At 36.5% G+C, this 26353-nt stretch overlaps 1 long non-coding RNA gene across 1 annotated transcript in view; it reads left to right on the top strand.

Moving 5' to 3' along the window:
* LOC139827489 (uncharacterized) overlaps window positions 1-26353 on the top strand; it is a 33150-nt gene that overhangs the window by 2015 nt on the left and 4782 nt on the right. Inside the window, exons 2-3 of the long non-coding RNA XR_011738058.1 lie at window positions 2199-2337; window positions 10901-10977. This is a non-coding gene — a long non-coding RNA (uncharacterized lncRNA). The remainder of the gene's footprint in view (window positions 1-2198; window positions 2338-10900; window positions 10978-26353) is intronic.

Here is a 26353-nt window from a genome sequence, read left to right on the forward strand (position 1 = left end):
GATTTTCAGGAATACATGCTGATACAAATATATATATGGTCATGGTTAACATGGATTTTACACCTTGCAAGTGTCACTGATTTCCAGTCTACCAGCAAGTTATTGGTGTACCTGAAAAAGTCATGTTCTAGAAGTTCAGTTCTTTGCAAGAATGTTGTTCTAGTCACTTTTTTTTTTTTGTTTTATCCAGAGAACTCTGAACAGTGTAAGACTCAGTTACCAATTCAAGGAAATTTTTCTGAATATATAGACAAACAGGTTTTAAATACCATTTTGTTAAACCTATATGCCCAGAGTTTGCTCCCTTAAAGCTGTTCATGTGCATTTCAATACCAAGCATGGCTCACCTTGAGCAGTTAATCCAATGCTTCATAGTAAATTGCATCCTTCAGATTATCTATTAATTTCATTTTCATCAAAACATTTATTCTCTTGGGCTGTTTTCTCTCAATATGCATTACATTAGAAATTACCTTATTTAATTGTGAAGTATCTCTGTACTTTACCAGGTACAGAGATTATTTCATAATTACATCAAATGCAAAACCAAAGACAGTTTGTGTTTTTTGATATTTTATTTTCTTCCTTTGGCCGTGTTTAAGAGTCTCTGACATTAAAAGAAGTGTCTGGTCACTTTAGGCAAGTGCAGTTATGGAGTAACACATCTAAATTAAAAACACTGCAGTATCAGAACTATAAAATATTTTAGAATTGTGGCCTAGAGAACATTAATCATTATCTTACACTTTATGTGTTGCACACTTTTAAAATTTGTATAAGAATGTGATTACTTGAAAATTCACATTATTTCAGTCTGGCACACAGACTGAAGCGTTTTTAAAACAGGAAAATAACAAAATAAAAGCAAGAATGAGGTTTGACAGGTATTCTTCTTAAGGTGAAGGAGTCCTGGTCTGATCTTTCAGCCATGGGCCACCTTTACTAAATTAATTACAATCACTGTTTGCCGGAAGTATCATAATTGAGTTTGTTGTTATCTGTCCATTCAAATATTACATTCATCTGGTTAAATAATCAAAAAACTCATGACTTGAGTGACAAAACAAGCAACATGCAGGCTAAACTCTTTAAAGAGACAATTTCTGAATATCTGGTAGGGTAGATTTTGTTAGTAAAATTACCCCACAACAATCAGACAGCAAGTATATTTACAGAAGACAGAATTCATGTAAAATCACTTAGTAACCTAAAAAAAAAATCACTGAACTAACATAGTTTTCTTAGGAGCTCTATTTAGTTATTTATTTAAGGATATTATGAAAGGCAAGAAAATAGCAGTGCATTGTTCTCTAGCATTAGTATCTCCAACACAAGCCAATTAATTTTAAAACATGCGAAATTGCTAATACTGTTATTGCTGTCCTTCATCATAACTCAGTGTCATTTTATTCGTCTCACCCCTAAGAAATGACCTTTTCTGTGTGAATCCCCACCTTTTTCCACAAATCCTCTGAGTGACAGAATCTCATCCTAATCCCATTTCCATTTAGATGTTATAGAAAAGCATTGTAGGCCTTGGTGAGAGTAAGTAATCATAATGGAAAGATAATAATATGTTTATAAAATTTGAATTTTATAATAGCAAATTGAAAAATTACAATAGTATTTCACACCACTGAAGGTCAGTGTTACTAAGTGCAAAGTTATCGATCAAGTGTTTTTAAACTTTCATAGTTTACATTATTTTATAATACAGAAGAACATCTCTTATTTCAGAGGACACCTCTTTTCTGAGGTGATTCCTCAACTACCTAGTGATCACACAGTCTGGTGTTAAAAGCAGTAGTTGTTTGTAAGGAAAAGACATACTAGAAAAATATTTAGTATATTTTAGTGGTCTTTTAAGCAGACCTAAAAACACAAACAGCTTCACAGGCCTCTACAAAATGCACCATAGACCACAGTTTAAGAATTCCAGGCCTAACGAATTCTTAAAGGTAAAAAATATGAAAGGTCTCATAATTAAATGCAGCAAAAGAATGCTTTAAATAGTATACAGTTGTACTGCTTTTTCTAGAGCTAAAGGTTGTTGTGAAGGACAGTTGTGTCCTTGCCTTCACCCTGTTCCTGACCCTGCAGCCCTGTTTTTTCACTTGTGCCAACTCTGGTCCCATAGACTCCCTTGTGCACTGGGCTACTTTGTACACTGACCAAAAAATTGTTTTTTGATTATTTAGTTTTTAGGCTGGCCTGGCTTGCTGAAGCTGTGACGCGAGCACTAAAGCTGACTTGAAGAAAGCATCAGGAGGGCTCATCCACAAGCCAAACCACTGTTTTGGAAGCTAATGTTAGATCAGACACTGGAAGAGCACACAGGTGAGAGTTACCAGACTTCCCCTTCTATCACAATCCTCCCAGTCCACACCCTGTTACTGGCACAGTTTTGCTGTATCCCCTTCCACTGTTTTACCCAAGAAATTTTTGCTACAAAATATTTTTAGTGATTTGCATAGAATTATCTTGCACTATGCCTTTATTTCTGGCTATTTAAAAGCCATTTTGCATCATCTACAGTTCACAAACTCAGATGGAGACTCTGGACATCTCTGTTATAATACCTCAGTACAAAGTAGTACAGCTGTTAACAAAAGTGTCTGAAACAGACAGTGTGGCTGTCCTGATGATTTTAAATGCAAATGTTCTTCTGTATTTAAGAACTTTAATATCAGAAAACATGTGCTGGTACCAAAACCAAGAAAACTGATTGATCTATTAACGCTACAAAATGATTAAGTAAGCATTGGATATTTTAAAATGTCTTGGGTCTAGGGAGCCCTCAAACCTCGTGTTTATCTTTGTACGTCTTGGTGAAATCTTGGCACTCTTTTTGGCAGTGAAGTGACTGATATATGAACATTAATGCATTCACATAAATTAACTTCTGCACATAAAAAACAGAGAGGCTTTAAGCCCAATTACATCTTCCTAAATTGTACAAATACTCCCTTTGCAGTCAGTGGCAACTCAAGATGAGGCCAATCCATATGTTGTATTGATTCTAGAGGCACAAGAGTATGCAGTTAATCCCTTTCAAACCTTGCAGAGCACAAACTCTTGGAGATCTTCCAAGCAGCCAGCTGAAAATTGCCTTTTAGAACCAGGGAATGTATCTTGTTAGAGATTCCAAAAGATGCTGGGCCAAAATCTGGCCATGCTTTTACAAGTGTTAAGTGAGAATATTTCAGTGGAGATGTGTATATATACACCAATATAAATATAAACCTGATCATTATCTTGCAAGATAGAGTATAAAGCTAACATCTTCTTTCCTGTTAATTTCTGAGAAAACCAAACTGAAGATAAGAAACAAATAAAAACATTGTTTTGTTCTAGCTAGCAATTTAACAAACCCCAAAACATTTATCAGATGTTTCATGATAGCTCTGTGAGGGTCTTTTGTGCCGGTTATAGGTTTTACCTGGAAATAATTCAGATACCGTAGTGACGACTGACAGTATAAATCATCCCAGGTAGGTTGAAAACTGTTACAGGCTGCAAATGCACCTATGGTCTGTGTTTGCATGTGAATGGGAGCTCCTGTACACGTGTCACTTGTAGCATCCATGGCAGTCATTACAGATGGGAAACTTGAGAATTGTCTTCCTGTAGAGTTAAAGGCTTAGCAGCTTGAGATGTATTCACACTGAATCAAACAGCCACTGAATCTGACAATTTTGAACCTACAGTATTTCTCTTGGGTGTTGGCACTGCCTTTTTGTGGGGTTTTCTAAATACTGTAGGAATACAAAACCATCTTTCAAGCAGAGCTCAGAATTCACAGTCTGACTCCCAGGATCCAGTTTGGAATCCTGAGATTTCACAGTGTGGCTGGATTGTGCAAGTAACACTGGGGTCAAAATGAACTGTGTTACTAAATAAATGTATTTGTATGGTGGTAAAGTATATTGTTTCGACTAGCTAAGTTCCGACCCTAGTGCCCATTGTAAATCTATATTGTCTAGAAAAATAAAATGCCTATATTATCCAAAATAAGTAAAGTCATTAAGACAGAGCTATATCACTGAGCATCATATTCTCTACATTTTCAAGGTTTGCTTGCCCTCAGTTTAGAAAACTGACATAAGAAAAACAAATTTTGAAGCAAAACTAAATATGTTCTTTAGTAAATTTCATAGCATAAACATGCAAAACAAAGGCTCTAAGTTTGTATGCATTTTTAGGTGATAAAATGACTCCATATTCCCAGATGGTTGAGAAGTATAATGTATACTGACAGCAAATACTAATTTTTAGAACAGCAAGGTCAGAAAGGTGAATCACTGCTGCCCTTTATGTGAAGAATGTCTTTCATTACTTTTAACTCTTGGACAATTTAAAAGAGTTGCCTCAAATCTCACAGAAAAACAGCCATTATTCTTGGATCACAGTCTATAAATTGAGGAAAATCCATTATTTGTCGTAGAAACAAAGAAGACGAATACTCTTCTGACTAATTTTACAGTTGTTTGTAATCAGTGACTTAAAAATTCATTTTATCTGCATTATTCAGCTTATGAAGAAAGCTAGTGTTTGTCTAGATCAGTTTTCAAGCCAGTAGATGCAACTTCAGTGATTTTATGCAAAGCAAAAAGTTTACATTATAGCACTTTATTACATTTAACTTTATAATAGTTAAGTAAATGTGTAAGAGGAGCACAGACTATAAAAGTAGAGAATACTGTGTAGAAATTAGAAAGAAAAAAGAGAAATACATAATGTATGATGTAAAAAGAAACAGATAACGAAAATTAAAAGGATTTTACTAGAGAAAAACAATTTCATTTTATTGTAAAGCTCTAAATGAATAAAATAAAGTCTTTGAATGTGAAGATGATTAAAAAGACAAAATCATTAGCTAAAGATATTTACAAGTTTAGACTTCCATTTTGATTGTAATTTTAATTAGCTGGACACTGGGGGGGATGAAAATGAAAGCCTGCATCATCTACTTACTCTTTAAATTGCATTCCACCTTAATTTTCTGCTCTTCAGTTCTTAATTTTCTCTATTTTTGTTCTAAGTAATCCGGTTATCAGAATAAAGTGATTTTCTCTCAGCCAGGTTTAACATTCAGTATTTGAGTCTGTGAACCAAAAGTTCACCCCACTGCTTCAATTTTTATTCTTTCAATAGCAGAAACTCTCCAGGAAACTTTTCCAGTCTTTTGTCTGTACAGCGGGGTGCTTTATGTACACATGACAGTTATGTAGCTAATAACAAAGGATTCTATTTTAAAAATAATTACGTTCCATTTACACAGTTTCCCACGGAATTTACTCATAAAATGCAGGATGCACCAAAAGATTAAATGCCATTTTCCTGTTCATTAAAGCCATTTTTCTAAATGTAACTTAGTTATTTGCCTTTTTGTCTTGAAAGAACCACATGCTCAAGAAGCGGTTAGAGTCAGTTTATTCTTAAACAAAAGAGCTAATTACATTTAGGCTGTGTCTGCAGCCTACAGTTAACTTGCTGATTTGTACCCCAAGGTCAGGCCATGAGCACATATTCCTTTCATGAATAGCTGTACTGGTTGAAGATGCTGAAGACACACTTGACCTGACTGTCCTTCCTGTGCCAAAAAGTGTTTCGTCAGCTGATTGGCCCGAGTGAGGGAACACAGTAGATCCTTCCGCTTCTACCAAAACCGTCCAGGTTGATTTAAATATTTGATGAAGGTGATTGAAGCAGATTATGTTGCCTTTTCCAGAAAATCTCTGTAAGCAGAAATTCAGAGCTGAGATGGCTGCTGTGGGTGCATAAGCATGACAGTCTAGTCATCCTGTGAACATCCTTGCTGATTGTATGAAGGATCACTCATGGTTTCTACCTTCCCCTGAACGTGACCTGTTATCAGGTAACATGGGATTCTTCCACAGGTTGACTTGTAAGACACCTTTTTGGCCCAGGAGGGTGAGCTGTGGAAAGGACATAAAGGGACTGTCAACACAGGAGGGCTTTCATCTGCACTGAAGATGGAAGATGTTATATAAAAGGGAGCACGCCTGTATTTCAGCCCTTAACTGAGCCAGGTTGGCTGGCTTGGGCTAAAGGTATCTGTGCTGCAATTGATGTTTTCTTTTAAAGGTCAGCAGAGGAGTTAATGTTATCTCAGTAAGTCCTTGTTCTTCTCCAAATAGTTTCTTTTAGGAACAGTTCAGTCCTCAGAGATGTCTTACATACCATTCTTATATTGCATGATTAGTTTTAGGTGGCTAAAAAACAGGAAGTGTAGTTTGATCTTGACAAGATCATTTATCTTACTGTTTAAAAAGAAATTCACTCACAGGCCTTCTTGGCCTGTCTTCCCACTTGAGGGAAGAATGCAGATAGGATTCACTCACGGCCTTTTTGTAGGACAGTTTCCAGTGAGTGTTTAAACAATCTTCAGCAAAGCCTACAAATAGCTTTCTGTACCTGGGAGTTCATCTCTTTTTAGTGTCATTTTAGTTTAGATCAGCATTGTGCTTTTGAAGTGAATCTCTGATTGTCCCGATGTTCTGTGCTTTGATTCACATCGTGATGCGGTATTGAAGCACATGACCTGAATTCCTTTTGGATTAAACTGAAGTGGAAAATGCTGTAATACATCTAATACACTCCAGTTGCAAATGGGCATTCAGTCAGTTATACTCAACTACAGCTTTTTTTTCTTCAAGTTAAAAAAAAAAAAAAAGCATGACAGAAACATCACACCCTTACCACCTCCTATTTTGCTTTAAGTTAACACTCCTTATGGTCTACAAACACAGCTAATGCAAATGAAATTTAAGGATAATCTACTTTAAATTCAGCACCTCCGTATTTCTAGCTTTACTTCTCTCTTTTACGGAACTAGGTGTTCCTCTTATAATCACCCTCTCCCAACTAATTCTAGTAAGTTCAGAAGTCTGTCAAGATACAGTTGTGTGTTTGCTAGGCAGAACAGCCAATTGCAAATGTTATATTTAAAACTAAAGGTTCAATTACAGGACCAATTTATGATCTCAGTTGAGCCAATATAAATCTGATATAGTTCATTGACTTTAACCTGACTGCAGTAGCTTTATTCCAGATTTGCTCATGTGTAATGAAATAGAGTTCAGACAATGGCTCTGATTATTACTTTTTTAAAGAATTAACTAGTGATGTAAGTTGCAATACAGAGTCCTTCCACCTTTGAAACAAGGCTTCATAATTATCACTTGTGGGTCAAAAGATACATTCAGTCCAATGGTGCTTCAAGGACTGAAGTGCTGTAAAGACTTTGTTTAAGAAAGCAAGGAGCGGGTGTATTGAGACATGAAGAGTTTAGCAATACTGCCTGGAAATAAGGACTGGTCACCTGGTATAATGTAGATGTACATAAATACAAAAAAGATTTTGTTTATCCAAAATAACTTTATAAGGTTAACTTATTTTTTGTGTGCATGCTGTAGAAGTACTAAGAATTTTTATGGGTTTCAGTTTAGAAGGATTGGTGGAATTGTCCCAAGGGTGGTAAACTATGCAGAATCTGCGAAGGCCACATTTCTGCAGACTTTATTTTCAATATCCAGATTGAGAGCAGAGAGATTAGTCTCAAGTTTCAGTGCTTCAATCCTGTTCTTTAAGGACTGTGCACACATGCTGACTTTAGCACTGTCAAGCAATATCTGTGTAGCAAGAAGCCAACCATTCCAAAAACAAAGCACTTAAAATTAGGCTTTTGTTCTTTATTGCTCCCCAGAGGAGCCTATCTGTCTAAGTAAACATTTAACATAAATATCCTCTTCAGAGCTGTCCAGATCAGGTATGGTTTTAAGTAGGTGCTATCCTCAGGGAAGGTTTGATTCAAAATTCCCTGAAGTTCATAGATATTCCGTTTTACTGTATGGAGTTTTATTTTTGTCAAGTTAACAAGAAGGAAATTAAGTGAATAAATGCTCTACCCAGTCTGCTGCAAAATAGTTGCAGATAGTTGATATTCAGAGTCACTGACTAAATTACATTGGAACAGAGGACTATCTGTAGACAGCGAGTGCTAGGTCCAATCAAGCACATAGGGACTGAGCACAGGGTTAAGAGAGTCTTCAGGTGTCTAAAGTCAAACTACCCTGCACACCATACATTAGATATATAGTAAATAAACATGTTTTCGTTAAAGCTAAAAGTGAAATTCTTGACACTGACAAAATTCTCTTAACTGGGAATCAGAATCTTGCACAACGCATTCTAGCACAGGTCTATCAAGTTTATGCTGGCCCTGTGCTGAAGTCTGTAGGTTTGAATGCTTGGAATTAGTTTCAGGTGCAGTAGTCACAGAAAGAAAACATGTGTACAGGCACAGCTTTTTAAAGAAATAACAGAACTGAAACAGGTTTAGAGAATTATCCATCAAATTACATTCTTAAGAGTGGCTATTAAAATGTTGATGAAAGAATATAAGATGATGAGTCAGGGACACTAAAAGACCAAATGCATGGCTTCTCAAGATATTACACAGAGTACTAAGAATTTCACTTTATAACCCAATGTGATTAAATAGTATACTGCTGAAAATGCAGATGTTACTACTATAGTTAAAAAAAAAGTGCCTTTTAAAAATGTTTCTAATTAAATCATGAAAGATCACGAAGAAAATAGGGAAGGGCTTTGCGAAGAGTGCAGTCATATAGAAGGACCAGGATTTGAGGCTGATCTTTGAAGTTTGTCTTCAAACAACATGGCCTTGAAGCCATTGAAAGATTTTTCTGGTGAAACTGAGTAATGTTACGGTTATGTTGTACTACTCAGTAATATGTGCTAGCTGTTTGTAAGGAAGGGTTATTTTTAAGAAAAATCTGTTTTCAGATTGACCTTGGACTTGTATTTCTAAGGCAGCTAAAGAGAAGGCAGCGTTCACAACACTGAAGATTTCTGCCATCTATGTAATGTTCAGATCTCAGTTAAGCATGTTTTTAAATGGCAGTGTTAGACTGAAACAGTAAAATAATTCACCTATACTTTGAAACCGAAGTGCTAGTATAAAATAAGGCTTCATAAGGACAGCAGGGCTTAGGAAAATAATCGTTTGTATATGGGATATTTTATTTTTAAACAGTTGTGATTTCTTAGGCCTTAGACAAGAGACTGTTTCTGAACTAAAAGTGTGAGCATTCTGTTGTGTTTTATAGGGTTAGAACTACATGTCAGTAAATATTAAAATAGTCTATAACACAACTGAGATTGTGGACATTGCTTAATCTCAAAATATAGCAGTAGTTGCAGGATAATGTCTTCTGTATTCCAAAGGCTTTTCTTCTGCCATTCAACATACTGACATGTATTTTTTGATGGAAGCACTTAACCATAAGAAGATATGGATTAATATGTTTCACGAATGGGAGCAAGCCCATTAATGTATGCAGACCCCCTTGTTCTGGAGTATTCCATCCATACACTTAAATCCATTTCTGCAGGGTCAAGTCTAGTTCTTTGTCACTATTTTCTTCTACATATACAAATTCCTCCAGGCCAAACACAAAGTGTGTTTCTGTTCAGTCTAATGTTCTTTCTCCTTTATAGGAATTAAACGTTTTTATTTGGGAGGTGATCTTCTTTGCTTCCCAGCAGATCAGTAGTAATTACTTGATTCCATGCTGCCTACACCCTTCAAAATCTGAGACAAGATACCCCTTAAAATCAGGCACTGGTGGAATTGTGAAACATATTCGTTCTTGCAAACCTCTTCTGAGACGAGTTGAAGGAGTAAATTCTTTGCGGAGTTAGACTTGCCAGGCTCTTTGGCTGAGATCCCAAACAAAAAGCTTTCTTGCATTTTGAAGTCTAGATGTGACCTCTTCACCTGCTCCTCTGGGGAGCTACTTTAGGTTGATTGCTTTATTCATGTCTTTCTTATCTCTAAAGTTCTCATAACTTTTGTTGTTGGTGTTGTTCGTGTTTTAGTACAGTGACCGTACTATTAACCCAGTCAGTAGTGTCTGAATTAACTCCAAATGACTGAACCATCTGGTGAAGTTCAGTTTGTATTCTGTCTCAGAGAGTTAATTGGGTTTTATGTGGCACATCTACTTCAGAAAGCACATTGGGGTCTATAGCAATGTGTTATATTATAGATTTAATGCATCCCAATCCATTAAAAACTTCATCAGATTCATTAACTGTAGTTTGTACATCCATTTCAGTAGACAAATTTGTTTGATCATATGCTTTTACAGTTGGCTGTTATATCTAAGCGTGTTTCCTTTTCCCCTGCTTACGACTTCAGTCAGTGACATCTCTGTAGAAAGAATGGTTTGGCTTCATCTCCTGAACATTTTAATTGCCTGCAAATGAATCATAGTTATTGCTTTAGTGTTTGAGCATTGAGTGGCTGTTAGTTTTTCTCCATATTTTTGCCACTATTACATTTCACACAACTTGCAAAGCTCCTTCATGTTGCCTTTTATTTCTAGCATCAGAAACTATTACTGAAAGGGTCTGGTTTTGAATGTTTGCATAGGTACAGAATAACAACAGTAAATAATAAACAAATCTTAAAATGGTATCATCTTCCTCACAAGACTTACAAGCTTCAATTAGAAAAGAACCAACTGAATTAAATTGGTTTGGTCCAGTCTTTTGAATGTTCCATGAATGGACTGGTCACATCTAAAACTTTCTGCACTGTCGTGTGCGTGTTCTAAATACCAGTTAATCGTCTTTCCATACTGCTAGTTTAAAAAGGAAATATTTCTGTACCAATATCTTTTTAGGGTAGACGAACATTTATTTGGCTTTTTCTTTTCCTTTTAATTGTTCAGCAATTTCCAGCTATTTTTGGTTGCAAAGAAATACACAATAGGTGTTGAAACCCTCTGCGCCTATGACATGCAACAGTGTACATGATTTCTCTCCCTTCTGTGTTATTTTGTTACAGTTCTTCTTCCAGGAAAATTTGGGAGTGCTTCAACTGCTTCTGGCGTTGCAAAATTCCTTCCAGCGTGAGGAACAGTGGTAAGTTCATTTACTCTGCTTTTGTCAAGATCCCATTTATTTCTGACACTGTACAATTAGAGCAAGTGGTGGTTAAAAATTCTCCCCCAAACTGATTTCCTGCACCCACTGAAAATCATAGATCAGGGTCACGACAGGCTATGCTTCTGTCACATCTCAGCACGTACCGACTCCACTGGATCAACAGAATTCTGGAGTTGATACACCTAAAGAAGCCATTTCTTCCATGACGAGTTTTCCCTTTTTTAAAAACAAACCAAAACAGAAATCCCAACTATCTAAACAGAAATTGAGTGGAAAAATTAAATTCGATCAACATATGACATTGGAAGACACCTGATAATTTAAATCTATGGGAAATGTCAAGAACTGCCCTCCCTACATTACTTTACCTGAATCATTTGTCTTTCATAGGACTAGTAAACCTTAATTTGCTTTAGCAGCTTTGAATGGATTTTTGTTTCTTACCTCAGCCTTTCAACTCTAGTAATTTGAAAACTAAATATGAACTGCGGAACTCAATCAATCCTGTACTATTCTTTTAATATCAATTTTTATATAATTAGCCCCCAAACTGTGTTCAATTACTGACAATTATTCTCATGCACTTTGAGGGACAACGCTAATTTCACACTTAGCAGCATTTTAAAAGGAAGGTAATTCAAACACTATAGAAAAAAGTTCTCTCAACAGCATTGTTGCAGACTTAATGAGAAAAATAGGATTCCACTGTGGTACTATACCAGACTTCAGATTTTACAAAAACACATGTATATGTGATTCTTTTTGGCAGGTAGTTTGTATTCTTGTGCTGCTAACTAGGCCTATTATAATCTTGTCTATGTTCTTTTTAAATCAATAAAGTTATGGAAAAATCCACAGAAATTCATGAGCCAGATTAAGACTAAAGATTGAAGTGATATAATCGGAATCTCCTACATCCAGTCCTTTCTCTTAAGTTGTCTTACCGATATGAGAAGCATCTCTCTTAGAACTGTTACAAGGTGCTTCCCCTCAGTTTATAAAATCATATGTTTTCTCGAATGAGAGTTACAAAGTGGAGCTAACACACATTGATAAGTAGCAGTTTTCAGAAGATCATCTAAATTATCTGGTATGTGCTATGAAGTTTAAGCAGAGGAGACAAGGAAACAGAAGAGTTATTGTCAAAAGAGCATGAAGACACTTAACAAAAATAACAACCTTTGGTTGGCAAATGCCAAGCCAATCCTAACTCTAGTGTATATCTCAATGATATCGAGGAAAGTTATATGATAAATAAAATTGTATGCATTGCAACTTCCCAAACACACTGAATGGCTGAAGAATAAAACCCAGTAACTAAACTGCAAAGGAGAGATATGACGTTATTTTAGTTTAAATGTAAATTTTGGATAGAATCCTACAAACATCATGAAGTGTAGTGGTTTTGTTGCTAAGATTTCATTCTTTATAGTAGGCTTGAATTTTAAGTGAGATACTAATTTAAACTGCTGTAACCATGATCTTAAGGTGATTCAAAGCCAGCCCACAGTAGTAAGTGTGATAACCAGTTGCAGGTTTTTGCAGTATCTTGTATTGGGTTGGTTTGTATTTTTTCCTGAAAGCTGAGCTGTATCTTCTTTTCCCTTTATGGCATACCAGAGCCATTATAAGTCAGCAGGAAAAAAGTCAACATTTTCTAAAACTATGAGAGTCAACTACAAATCATGCCAGTGGCTACTTGGGTAACATATGAGTGACAAGATGAGAATGTAATAACAAAAGGAAGCCCCAAATCATGCTCAGTCAGCAGCACTGGAAAAAAGATGACCTAACTTGTAGGGAAAAGGTGACCAAAATGCAATGTCCCCTTGAGGACAAAACTAAATTATGACTCATAGGTAAAGTAGGACCTGTCTTTGGGGGGAAAAAGAGGACCTGTGCATGTATAAACCTCAACTTTGAAAGGCATATTAAAATGTGGACTAATCCAAAGCCCACTGAAAGCAATCATTTTTTTTCTGCTGACTGGGGAGGCTATGACTAATGGAGCTGCAGGTGACAGAAGCAGCCTCAGAAGCTTTTGCAGACTAACGAAAGGTATGATTTCTGCAGTGTTGCACCATTTGTATAGGCACAGTACTGAAAACCCTCTCAGGGCTCTCAGTTACACTTAACAATCCGTAATTTCACAGTGGTATTTATCCTTTCTAAAGTGAATAATGTCTGTGAGAATTAGGGGCAAAATATTTGTAACAAACACTGCAGTGACTCTGACCAGAGGTTTTACAGTTTATCAGGTAAGTAATACACATTTTAAAATTAGGTTGCTCTAATCTAGCTAACTGCACTGGATTTTAGTTTTGTAGATGTGAATAATGTCTTCTTTTAAAAGAAGTTAGATAAACATTTCATGTATTTACACAAGAGGTCTCCAAGGATATTTTTTACTGGATCACAAGTGCTCAACAAACTTTTTGAAGTTGAAAAACTGAAATAACAAAAGATAAAATTCAGGAAATATAAAAGGTCTGGTTAAAACAGTCAGGGCACAGAATCTCATAGTGAAGACTGAAGTTGTACAGTGAGCCCACCTGCTTTTGTTTACCTATTGCAGTTTTCTTGATATACAGGATGTATACAAGAAGCAGTACTTCCTTGAAATTGGGTCCATCTTTTTGAAACACCTCACATATCGAAACAATACGTACAGCAACGCCTAGGCACAACATAATGAATTAATAATGGAGCTTCAGTCTTAACTGTGAATTCCCTTGCATTAGTTCATATATTGTTGATATAGACAGGGTTTCATGGCTTAATACATAGCAGCACATAGAGTGTCAGCTGGAAATCCATTTCGTAGTTGCGAAACAATATACAGAATACAATAAACCCATTCCCACCTTCCCATTCCTTTCTTACAGTAGGAAGCCAACATTTAGAAACCCATAGCAAACAAACACCTGCTAAGCATAAATCACAAGCGTGAACACAGCACTGGACAAGTTCAAAGAGATACGATGTTCTAAAAATCTGAAAAACCTTAATAGTCATTAGGAAAACCTAACATTTATTTCACAAACAGACGGGTGGCTGGTGAATTGACTTCAGAACAACCATAAAGAGAGAACTGGTTATTATGCTAGTAAAACTTAAACAGCAAGGGTTTTAATAAGCTGCACTCTGTTAGGAGTACACTGAGGGAGCCCAAGCAGGAAAAAGCAATAATCACATCTAGCAATAACAAGAAGATCAACTAATATCCATCATAATTTCTCCCTGTTTTGCTTCTCCCTATTAGTATGACATATTGTAGAAGCAGCCTAACAAGATACTGAGCAAAACAGGTGCGGGAACAAAAGCATCTTCCATTTAGAGAGTCAGCAGTTTTCTTTGAAAAAAACCTCTTTGTACTATGCAGGTTGGAGCCTAGGTTGTCCATTGTTTATACCCATTGTGTGATGTGTGCACTATTTTATCTCTTCCTGCAGAGTTTGGTTGTGACATCCATAACACATGTGCCCATAAAGTTACCCAGAAATGCACTGAAAAGGTTCAATATATGTCATAGCAAGCGTATTTCTTTGTTAATTCCATAAAGACAGTCTGGAGGAGCCAAGTCTCCTACAATTTTTTGTGTCCGCAGAGGGGAGAAGACAGCACATTGCCTGCTATCGTTATCACAGAATTATAGTGTGCTATGTAATACTTTTACTCTTGCCAGAGAATGATAGTGGAAACGGCATTGCCCGATTATTAATGCTTAATGTATTACCAATCAGAAGCTGAAAATCATATGACCAGTGGCAGCTTATGCCATCCCATCAGTTAGTAAATTGGATGCAGTTTGTCAGATGGACACAATATCCCTCCACTGTAGGTGGTCTCTGTTTCATTAGGTTTCAGATTGATGGTTGTGAACAATAATCCAAAAGTGTGCAATAGGTACATCAACCTCATTTTTCATTAACAGTGCTTCCCAAACATATTGGAAGCAAGTACAAAACATAGATTTTGTTTGGCTTACTTTGATCCATGCAGAGACTATTGGGTAGCTGACTTCGCTGCTGGAGGCTTACGGTTTCGGTTAGCAGAACCTGGTACAGCAACTGGATGAGGTGTTTTTGATATAATCTACTCATTTAGGTATGATGCAGAAATAATGGGTGGCAAAGCTGCTATTTTTTTTTCTTCTTTTTATGAAATAAACCGAACATTCGATTTACATACAAGGCATTGGAGTTAGAGCATCTTTCTAAATTACATGGTAGACACAAGAGTGGTAGTGATTTTTTTTAAAAACTTTTTTTCCTCTATTTCCCAAGAGATTAACAGAAATGTTGGTGCATTTTGCTGCTTCTAAAAGAAGTGGAAAGACTGAAAGGCTCTCCCAGGGTCACTGAAATGGCATATTAAACAGCTGTTGGTGTAGCTTATGTGTTTTTGGCTGATAGAGATCTGTTTTACTTCACATTGAAATAAATTCTAGTAGTATACTATGTTGCTCAAATATTGGGCAATTGAAAAGGCATTTTTAAAGCAGGGGACTTTGGAACCCTGCAAATAATATAATATTTATAAATATGGCAGAAAACTGGTATTAGACACTGTAGCAGATGAGTTAGAACTGCTACCATAGAACTGATAGGGCACCACATGCTTTCAGTATCTTTGATACAGTTTTCTTTCTAATTTGTTAATTGAAAAAGTATGCACATACTTTATTAACAAGTTAAACATACTTTTAAAAATAACATCAAAACTCTAAGTAAAATATTATGAAGCAAATCACCATCATTTTTCTGTTATTTAGATTTGATTTTAATGTTAAGATGAATTAATCTTATTATGTAGAAATATGTATACTGTTAATCATTTAACATCAAGCTCTACATGTAGTCAAGATAGGCAATATGGTTTACTCTTTAGTGCAATTCTTATCTCAATTTTACAAGAAGTTTCCATCCACAATATTTCATTATCTCATTCTGAGAAATGTATGTCTAGGTCTTGAAGATTTAAAGAAACTGCTCCATTTGAACAGCATGAACATGAGCACCGTTCTGCATGGGGCTGAGGGAGGGCCATGTCTGTGTGGGCATGTATTTGGCATGAATTTATATGGAATATATTGATGCAGGGTCTCACATCATGCCATTTTTGCAACAGCATCTCTTACCATTGTTTAAGAATATCTTTTCACTTTTAAGCTTTTCTGTAGTTATCTAACATAACTGGGCAACTTTGCTTCTGAAGTTCTAAAACATGTGTCCATTGCCCTGGTTTTTCAGCCTTGAGCATATCTCTTTAATAGATCACTTTCAAGATGACGATACATTGATATTCTGCTTTAATTAGTGTCATGAAAGAGAAAAAGCCCTTCAAATGTCAATGGCTTGCAAAAGTTGTTGGAGCATCTTCTTAAAGCAAATCTGAAGGACTGGCCCTCACTAGGGTTTTTTTCTTCCTTTCACACGATCCTATTACAGAAGTTTTTTTGTAAACTCGTGTTATAAACGATTATTTTTAGTTAAGAGAAGCACCAGGAAAGATTAAAAAATGGATATAAAGACATTTTGGTTCTTGATCTTCTTTCTTCTCATCTCAACCTTTAGAAAGTCTTGCTGGAAGAACACAAGGAACAGCAGGAAGGTTTCTAACAGATCTTTGAGACCTCCTTGCAGTCAGATCCCAGGGGAGCTAGAACAGTATACCTCTGTGGTTCAAAAACTCTTTGGGCCAGAAAAAGGGGCCTTTATCTGCAGACATTTCAAACATATTCAATCAAATATTGATCTAGAAAATCAGCCACTTTAGCAAAGAAATTAAATTAGTGCTACCTACTGAAGATCTACAAATGGTTCTCCTGAAGATAATGATAGTACCCTAGGCTATTCCTACGATCAAAAGTTTTTATGGACACCAAACTGATTTAATATTTTCTGTAATGCATGGAGAAAAAAGGGTGAAAGATCTGCTTGCCAATAGTAATGTGCTGGAGATTATCTCATGTGGCGAGTCCTTGCATCAAGGAGCCAGGTGGGTTTTTCAAATCCATCTCATCTTTGGAATAAAAGGAACAGAACGTAGCCCATTTCACCTTACACAAAGATTTTCATCACCAGAAGCATCTGATACCTCTTATTTTAAGTTGGCTCTGGTAGCACATGCTCCTCTAACCTATAAACATTTCCTGTCTCTGTTGGGTTCTGTTTTCAAGACGTCTTTTATGTTGCTTTGGAAGAAATGGGAAGTCTCTTCTTCATACTCTAAACACTAACATATAAAACATGTCTAATGTGCAATAATGGCACTAAGATTCCTTCCAAAATATTTTAAGTACCGTTGTTGAAACATTTACATCATTTGTATTATGAAAAAGGTAGTCTTTCCAAAAGAGCATAAGAGTTTAATAGTTTAATTAATACTTCATTCTATGAATTTACTGGAAAAAAATAAGGAGGTATTAGTTTTTATTAAGGCATTTCTCACATTCTCCCCCATAAAATCATGTATTGGGGCTTTAACTACATTGAGACAATGAACTGAATTGTTACTGGCTGAATCAGTAAAGGGTGGATATTTCACTTCTTCACAAGACAGAGGTGCATACGTTTGGCGATGTTTTGATAGTTTGTATTCATTACTGGACCTATATAATTGGACGAAATTTATGCACAGAGAAGAGGCACTAGGTATAAATTTTGTAAATGTATTGAAGCATCTTTGAAGTTTTCAAGGACTAACTTCAAAAGGAGTTGGTTAAGTGGAAATCCCAGGCTTAATCAAAGGCTGAACTAGTCTCATCTGTTGTTTGGTTTGACAGAGCTTGGATTCTATTGGACCTGTTAATTAGTTCCTGTGTTTAGACTGTCTGTTAGTAGTTACAGCAAACATTAAGTGATTTTAAACAATAATCATTACATATTCTGTATACATTTACACCAAATTGTTTAGGTTAGAAGGGATCATCTAGCCCAACCCCTTGGCTCAAGCAGAGTCAGCTACAACTGCTTGCCCAGAACTGGTTCCAGTCAAGTTTTGAGTACCTGCGCAAATTTAAAACCCCAAAAAATTATGTGTGCCACCCTTTGACTAGAATTTTTTCTGACAGGGTGTACAACAGGTAATCTAGCAAAGAGGTAGGGGCTCTTTCTTATAAAAGGACTCCTTTGTGTAAAATTATTTCTGTTCTGCGTGTCGAGCTCTCATTTGTTCAAAAAGCTCCAAAAATGTTATGCATGGCAAAGAAATCTGTAACATGGGTTACCTACAGATTACGTAATTACCAGACAGACATGTTAATCCTGTGTATAGTGTATGGTAACCCATGGTCCTGGGAAAATAATAATATAGATTCCTTTTAAAGGAATTACAGAGGATCAAGATGTAGAGTTAAATATTAATGTAACTTAGAGGATTACTTTACAATTTTAGGGAAGCATCAATGAAACTTCTATAGCTTCCAGTCACCTCCTTCTACTAAATCCTCAGCAAACTCAATAAGCTTTCCCAAGATATCTTAGGGAGGTCAGCAAGTGGATTACATAATTCCCTCTATCCTCTGTTATTCATTCCCTTTTCCACCTTCCAAAATATCATTTGGCTTCAGAAAAGTCCTGTTTCAGACAGTGGAAGCCTCCAATGATGCTATTAATTTCACGTTCATCATGAGGCAGAGGACACCAGCAGAGCAGGGGCTCATCATTCAGGGGGAAGACAGGTATCCCTGACACCCCTGCCTACAGTGTGGTTACTTTCGGAGTACTATTAATAGTATGGCTCATTCTTTGGCCTTCATTGAACTGATAACTTGTTCGTAAGGGACAGAGAACCAAGGAAATCTACTAGTTAGAAATACAGAGAATTTTGATGTTTGAACAACTGCAAATCCTTCTTTGCAGGAACAACAAACTTAGCCTCTCGGTGCTGGTAATGATTTTGCTTGCCAGACTATCCCAGGGAGCAATTACATGTCAGGTGGAGAAACAGGTTGGTGGTTTGCTTCTGCAAATGAAACCTTGCAAGGCTAAAAGAGGCTGAGAGTGTGCCAAGTGTCCTCTCAAACAGAAATGACAAATATGGGGAGCCACACATTCTGAAGGAATTTAATTAACCCCTTCAAACAAATATTCTAGATAAAGACACATGTTGTGATGTCGAAAGTCCTCAGAACAATATACCCTAGAATTGGTATAATATAAATACTGCTTTTAAATGAGCCTGATCTAGTAAGTAAAAATTGTTTTCTGATTATCTATGTACAACAGGACATTCACATACCAATTTGCCTATTAGAACTCATTGAATATGTCATAAAAATGTGGGTAAACTGCTTAATCATTAAAGTCTAGCCTTTCAAAGCCTTACAAAATTTAAAGAAATTAAGTAGTGACAAAAATAGAAATTCCAGGCCCAACAAAGTTCCTGAAGCTTTCAGTCAAAAAAGATTTCACTTAGTTTTTCTCGTGGACCAATTCAACCAGGAGATACAAAGAGGAGGAAGAAATGAATTCTCAGTTTTCACCATAGTAGAATTTGACATCCAAGTTCATGCTATTCAGCAGAAGTGGCATAGTTTAATACATTTTTTAATGAACTGGAAAAAGGGATGAGCATTGAGGTGATAAAATTTGCAGGTGACACAAAATTATTCAGGTTAATCAAGTCCAGAGAGGGTAATAAGAAACTTCAGAAGAAAATAAACAAGTTAGGTGAATGAATGATCAACCCGATGGCAGATTAAATTCAGTGTTGATATATGCAAATTAATGTACTTTACAAGGATTTTTTTATCTATTTTTACACCTTAGTGAGTTCTAAATTAATTGTATCAAAGGAAAAGGACCTAGATAGCATTGCCAAGAGTGCAATAAAGTCCTTCACTTGGCATGCAGCTATAGTAAAAAGTTTTGGTAGAGAAAGGAAGAAGAATATGAAAAACTCTTTAATGTCATTAAACCACCATGTACAGTCCTCATTACCTACTGCAAATAGAAGTTTTGCAGAACTAGAAGTAGCTCAGTTCCATCTGGCAAGAATAACAGAGGATAAGGAGAAAAGACTGAAACAATTGGCATCACCAGCTTCACCAAAGGGCTACATGAGAGATATGATAAAAAGCTATGAAAGAACGTCTTGATAAGGCTGGTTAGGAGCTTGTCATGCATGATAACAACACTCAGTGACATTTAAAGCAGAAAACAGAACTTCTCATCCAATGTGGAGCTTGTTACTGTGGGATGTTAGTTTGGCGAAAGAGGGATTGGACATTTATATGAACATAGAGGTCTTGAGCTCTGGAGTTCAGTTTTTCAGTTTGCTCTTTGCTTTGCAAAGACAGTTCTGCAGGAATTGCTTTTATCTAATATACAATGACTGTTTAATCATAATTGTCCTCAAAGCATTTCCTCAGGATGGTAATTCCCCATTAAGAATATCTAAGCAAGAGAAAAACTGAGAGAGAGAATAATAAAGAAGATAAGAACCGTTATGTAAATAGAACCTAAATACAGGTAATGTACTTTTAGTACGGGTCAGCTGTGCTTTAATTGTGAGCTAAATTCAGTTGAATTAGTAGACTGCAAAGAGGCGACACAGATTGCTAAAGAGCCATCCTTGAGGTAATTTGGTAGCATCCTCGTACTTTTGAAAAATGCTCATAGTGTTTCTTTAAAGAGAGTTTTGAGTAGTTTGTTTAAGGTTGATTACTATTGAAATTGGATCCTCCGAAGCAATTAACAGGAAACAGTGCTTTACTGTAACTGGTGAAGAAGCCACATACTGTACAGTGTGGTGAATATGAGGTTTAATAAATAGAAATTCCAAGGGATTTTCACAGGTTTAGTAGAGTGGCGACATATGTTATCATCTTGCTCAGCGCAGACTGGAATATGATTTTACACTGTCATGTCACATCGGCCCATGATAACCAAAAGTCATTTATTTCCTAAGAAAATAGTAACTAGATATGACAACCTGTGTTGCCTCATGGTGAGGTTATGGTGGTATTTACTGATAATGTGAAGTATAACTCGTGTCATCTGTTATATTTTTCAGTAGAAACTCAGAGCATTTCTAAGGTAAAAAGAACAGTCCAGCTTTTGCGTCTTCTCTTTTTGGTTGTTAAAGATAATAAAATCTTCCATCTCTGGCATAAAGCTTACATTAAACATTATCTAGAAGTTCTCAAATTAAGAATCAATATATCTTCAGAGTACAATAAATAATTAGACTGCTTTGTAATTATAAAACTCCTTGTTACTTAGCTCCATTTTTTGCAAAGGTAGGGAGAGAGGTATCTGTCTGTCTCTCTCTGTCTTTCTCTCCTGGTTCTCTTCTGCTTTTATTTTTCTAGATAGGATATATTAGTTGTATTTTAATGCCACAGAATCTAAAATGAGACCTCTATTAAACTAAGAACGCATAGTTACCATTTTGTTTTTATTTTCCTCAGAAAACATAAATAATTAAACTTCAAATAAAAAGATGAAGTTAGCCTTCCTACTGTACGACTATCTTTTTTCCTTTATGGTTTGTGTAGCAGAATGGTAATCCTGTAGTCTTACTAAGATACGATGCTAGAAATTATCACATAAGAGTTCTCTTCATTTTAGTCCTTTTGCAAGATGGATGCGGTGGATGTATACAACACAATTTAAAAGGCTTTTCGTCAGGCTTCATTCTTGATTTCTACTGTAAATTCCACAAGCTACAGTAGTTTAATGCAGAGGCGTAGATGTCCATAAAAAGCTGGAGGGAATGGTGTATGTTATAATGCTGTTATAAAACTGTCTGTGATATTAACACACGCTGTATATTAAATACACAAAACTGTTACAATAACTCGAAGGTTGAGACAAACTCATGAAAACAAATAAATTCTTTTGGACAGTAGGCAAAAGGTTGTTCTTTGCAAAAATATTTAAATACACTTGTACAGCAGTCCAAATTAACCCTCCAAAAATAAAAAGCATCTTCCCACTTCTCATGTAGTCTATGCACAAAATAGATTCTCCAGGGAGGTTCTTCACCTTCATGGACGTTTATGCACCCAGTTTATATTGGAGGGGAAGGTGAAAGAGTGAAAGGACCCTTCACAGAGCAGTTGAGAGCAGCAGCCCAATTCAGGTGCTCTTAGTCACTTGAGGATCTTAATTCTTTCTGCATGGGTTATGCAGGAAGCTTTTGGAGACTAATCTCCTCACTAGGCCAACCTCCTGTTTACTGTCAGCTCTCAGGAGGAGCAAATATGTCCCTGTTGCCTGACAGATTCGTACCATTGGCCCTCCAAGTGTGGCAAATTCCATAAAAAACAGAATTGTGAAAACTGCATCAAAAAATGAAAGAAGACACAAATTCATGCTCACACTCTGCTCATAGTGACGTTATTATAAATCCAGAATAACTCCAGTGATACCCTTAAACATGATTTAGCTTAGTTTCTAAAAGAATTATCCTACATTATGTGAAGTGAAAGTAGGATGTTCTGTTATCGTAAGAAAGAACTGCTTTGAGTGTAGTGGCTCAACACAATTGGAGTGGTTGTCCTGTAAACCTGATGGGGTTTGCAACCCTTGCAAATGTTTGGGGTTTTTTTAAGCAGAAGCAACCGTGTTACTCGGTTTTTGTTATGTACCATAAAGAACATAAGGAGGAAGGAAATCCAGTTGGTTTGGTTTGGGTTTTTGTTTGTTTGTTTGGGTTTTAGTTGACTCTGAAAGACAGATAAACGCTTCTTTTCATTGTATTAGTACCATACATGGAAAACACCACCATCCACTCTGTAGTGCTTGTGTTCCAGTATTACAGGGCTTCTACCAATTTAAGATTTTTTTTACATTTCCACATTCATCTTTGATGCCTGAGCAACAATGATGAAAGTGAGCCCTGGAAATTCTGAAAATTAAACCCAGTGAAGAAATTTGTCTCACAAGCTTTTGACATCTGCAGTGAGGTACCCACTGCACACAAACCTCCCTTGTAGGTCAAGAAAAATAGTCACTGAAGTATATGAGAGTCTCTTTCAAGGTGACACTAATTGTGCCTGAGGCTCAATTATAACTAACTATACCAAGAGAGTCTGGATGATGTCAGGGCTGTTCTTAGGCAGATGAAGCCCACCCTCAAATCTGTAAAACCAGTCTCAAAGGAAATAAAGGTACTTTCCAAACTTTCTCAATCTTGAGAAGCTACTATAGATTTACACCAGCATAAGGAGTATAAACACTTCTCTCATCTGCCTTGCAGTTCTGCTCCATAATGTTGGGAAAAAATAAGATTATTAGCTGTGCTGCGCCAGTTGATAATTTCACTCCCAGTAGACAGGAATGCAATATTGAAGTATGTGTGAAACCTCACTGTTTTAACAATGATTTTTCAGGCACTCAGTATAGGTCTTTAATGTGCAGCAGTGACACAGACGTAGTTCAGGATAGGACAGAGCACTCAAACTTAATTTACTAAATTATATATCTTTTTTTCTCAATTTATAGCATTACCACCTGAGCGTTAGACTACTTTACATGACAGGGTCCCTCATTTCTGGCCTAGTATAGAGCCTGGCTTTTAAAATGCCTCCTAAACCCACTCAACATTCATCTTCTCGTGTTTTGTCTCTTGAAACATCAATGGAGCGAAAGTACAGCTGTGCTTAAACACAATTGCATTGAATTAAAGGTAGCTGCCATTTTAGTTAGTCCTAAGGTCATGAATAGCAAAATATGAAAATTTCAGCTCTTTACTGTTGGTCAAAACCTTAATATGTTCCATGACCCTACACTAGATTCAACCTATAAAATGAGAGAAGCTTAATAAATCTCTCTGTAATAAGTATTACACATTATAACAAGGAAAACTTAGATCAAGCTTATCCTTTGAAGTTTTAATGGACACTCCAATTTCATGACAGCAACTCACCTATGCTTGTAATAAGTTCGCAAAGCCTGGAGCAGCTGCAGTCATCCTGGACTATAGCTTTGGACGACAATGAACTCAGGCGACTGCAAGCTTCAAAGGGCTTATTCAAATATTCTAGCTCTGGTCTTACCAGGCATTGCAGGCACACTTTTAAATAAATTTCTTCGTATCAAAGAGTATTTCTAGCTTTAGCTGTTCATAATAATTTTGTCCTGTAATAAAATTGCAAAGCCTTCCAGTCTGAAAAGGATTAATCAGATATGCCCCTTTGCTCCACCCTTGTGTAAGCCAGAAAAGAAAGGAAAAAAAAATAGAAAAGAAAAAAAGAGAACACAGCAGGTAAAGAGAAAGGAAAACTGGCTCTCGGATCCGTACGTTTCTTGCTGCTTTGTGTAACTACACCACGTCCCAACTGGGAAGTCCACCAGACCAAAGGTAAAAAGAATATAACCATGGAGCATGACAGCAACAAATAGGCAAAGAGTTGCTGTAAGCAACACGTTCCCTTCTGTGCACTTACTGTGTCTGTTGGTGGGTCATGTTTTAAGTCATCCTGTATGTTCTGTGACAAGGGAAACGCATTTGGCTGCCAGATGCTAGCAATGAGACTGAGAGCTGACAGTTCAGACTGATGCAGAAGGGCATCAGGAGGATGTGGAGGAGAATGTTTACCTGCCTTTGTATAGCGAGAAAGTCAAAGGGATTTCATGCATCTGCATCTCTGATGTACCCCTAATACAGTCCCATATGATGCTGTATGAGGGGAGAGAGATGTAAACATTCTCAGGCAAAGAATGGATGAAATGGATCTTCTGTGGAGAAAATTATTCTAATTAAAAAAAAAATAAATGTGCATTTCCTTGCTGACTTCAGAAAGACTTCAAGTAAGAATAGGACTTCTCCTCCTTAAGAAGATGCATAGTTGGGACCTTAACTGGCTGCAGCCTTGAGACTGGGTATCTGAACGTACTCATTTAGTGTCATTTCAGAGGCCCTAGGGTATCCTCGGGCCAAAAATATTTCTCTTACTACCTGGATTGTGAGCATTATCCAATGTTCCTACTTTGGACAGGTTGAACTGGAAAAAATAACAGAGGAGAGACAAGAAATAATGCCAATTAAAATAATTTGTAGTCTTAACAATTTAAAGTATAAGAAATGATACTGGAAAGAGTTTCTAAAAAGCAGCTGTTACTTTGAGATGAGGGGATATGAGAAAACACAGCAGTGAATGTGGAGAGACTGAGCCCATTTGTTGTTCTGACCCAAATCTTACAAAGCTTTATGCATATATTTAACTCTCTGCATTGCAACTCTCTTCCAGCCATGTGTACAGACAATGCTTTGTATAAATCTGTCTGATAATGAGCATCTAAAGGATCAGAACGGAATTCATTCTCTCTTTTATAGGAAGGATGAAGCAGGAATAATGCTGTGTTTGTCTAGGCATTGTGTGCTATAACCACAGTGTTATGTACCCTGTAGACATGAGTCTCTAGTGATTAAAATTGCTTTAGAGGCAAGGAAAGTCATTAAACTTCTGTAAGATTAAAAGAGGAGAATGTGGCCCTTTACATTTTAAAAAATCAATTATATAATAAGGATGTAGTTTACCAACAGAAAACATGAGGCAATCATTTCTGAAAGGCTGTTCTTCCTATGAAAACACAGGAACCATGCACAGGTCTCCTCTTATCCCATGAGTCAAAGATAACTTTGATTTCCTCAATGAGCCTTCTTTCTGGCTTACTGTATATTTTTCATTCCCAGTTTAACAGTTATAAACACCTTTCAACATCAAATAAGAGCAGCAGGGTAATCCAGATAAAAGAAAATTCTTCAACCCTAACAGCATGACTCAGATTTATACGCCTGTTTCAGATTTCTGTTCCTCGTTCCAAGACTTGCAACGTTTCACAAGTACCATATAATGTGCTACTTGATTGGCCTTTCCAAGGATACAATGTGCTGCAACACATTGTTCAGGAGTTTTATAGGTATGCATCCCTACCACTTCTGGTATTCATTGAAAAAATATATCATTGGCTTCTCTTTCCGTGCTCTACACTCTTGATGTTTCTAAATATAAGGTTGTCTTCCAAGATGTCAGACTGGTTTTGAATTATTTTGCGGTGTTCTCAGTTAAAACAGTGTCATGTAAATCAATCACATCCTGAGTTCTCTGTCAGGGACCGACAATCCTAAAGTACAGCCCTCAAATGGAATCAGTGCTGTTACTAGATTTCATTGTAGGAGAGCAGTGATCAGTCTGGGATTTACTTGTTGCTGTCCCAGGTAAAACCTTTGTTAATAAATTATTACCATGGGTAGGAACATTTGAAGTGAATTTTCACTTATTTAACCTTGATCCAAACTGCCAGTTATCACTGTTAACCAAGCAAATCTCACATTTTATTATTGTCCTGATGGAGCCGAGTGTTGATCCCATGTCTTCTGAAGTACTGGCCTTTAG

The sequence above is a fragment of the Patagioenas fasciata genome, chromosome 3 (assembly GCF_037038585.1).
Source record: "Patagioenas fasciata isolate bPatFas1 chromosome 3, bPatFas1.hap1, whole genome shotgun sequence".
In the NCBI taxonomy this organism is placed as follows: Eukaryota; Metazoa; Chordata; class Aves; order Columbiformes; family Columbidae; genus Patagioenas; species Patagioenas fasciata.